Here is a 1140-nt window from a genome sequence, read left to right on the forward strand (position 1 = left end):
TAAAAATTATTTTTATAGTAATTCCAGCAACATTTTTTGGTACCATGAGCTTCATATAAAAAGCATTTCTCCATGTTAAAATTAATCAACTGTCCAGCCTACTCAGTTTTCTGAATCTTCCACAGACAACTTAGCATACTTTCTGCCCTGCCCCTTAAAGATCTGGTCTGATTTATGTCCTTCTTTTTCTGTTTTGGAGTTTTAATTGTTGGATCTTCTCACTATCATAGACTTTATTTCTTATTCCTCTTAAGAGACTAGAGTATTGTTTAGTAAGTTAGGAGGAAGAAGAGCTAATGCTGAAGTATTCAGTATTAGTACTTGCCAAGCACTGTGTGCTTATTATTAAGTGCCCACTGCTTGCCAGCTACTTTACATATATTTATATCATCTTATTCTTACAATAATAGTATGGGGAATGTGTTATCACATGAGTTTATAGATGAAGCCTAGAAATTAAATAACATATTCACTCTTAACTGTGCCTAAATAAGAACACAAACCATTTTTGCCTAACTACTTATTAGCAACATAAAGGGATTCACACACTTCTTGAAGATAAAATACTGGATCACCTAATTAACTTCTGTAGCCCAACATCACTAGGGAGACAGTAGCGAATATGACAGATTATTTCTTTACCCCTCTCTGATTCTGCAGTATTGCAGAATTTTAACTCTATGCAGAAAATCCCAATAGAAACCAAGATGGCAATATGTTCTGACACAGATGTTAGCATTATCCACACTTCAGTAGCAGGTGGGAACACATTTCTGAGGCCCGCCAAAAAGGATTTGAGTCAGTTTTCTTGATGTGTGCTAAAAGCGAATTGCAAAATCAGTCCTTGTGCCTGCCATCCCTTGTACCTCTCTCTCTTCTCTAGTCCCAATACCAAATTCCATATATTTCTAATTATACCCAGAATTTTCCACTTTATGTGGCTTGGTGAGTTTACTGGAATTTCTGGGGAAAGCATGAGTAAAGTACACAGGGATAATTTACAGAACATGGGCTCAAGTTTAAATGACGTAGGATACTAGGAGGAAAATACCAGAAGACACCAAAAAATTAAGATTTAGTTATTTTTCTTCCCTATTCACATCTCACACAAAATTTGAGATTTTTTTTTATTGTTTTACA

Source organism: Propithecus coquereli, unplaced genomic scaffold (genome assembly GCF_000956105.1).
Source record: "Propithecus coquereli isolate 6110/MARCELLA unplaced genomic scaffold, Pcoq_1.0 Scaffold297, whole genome shotgun sequence".
Taxonomy (NCBI): domain Eukaryota; kingdom Metazoa; phylum Chordata; class Mammalia; order Primates; family Indriidae; genus Propithecus; species Propithecus coquereli.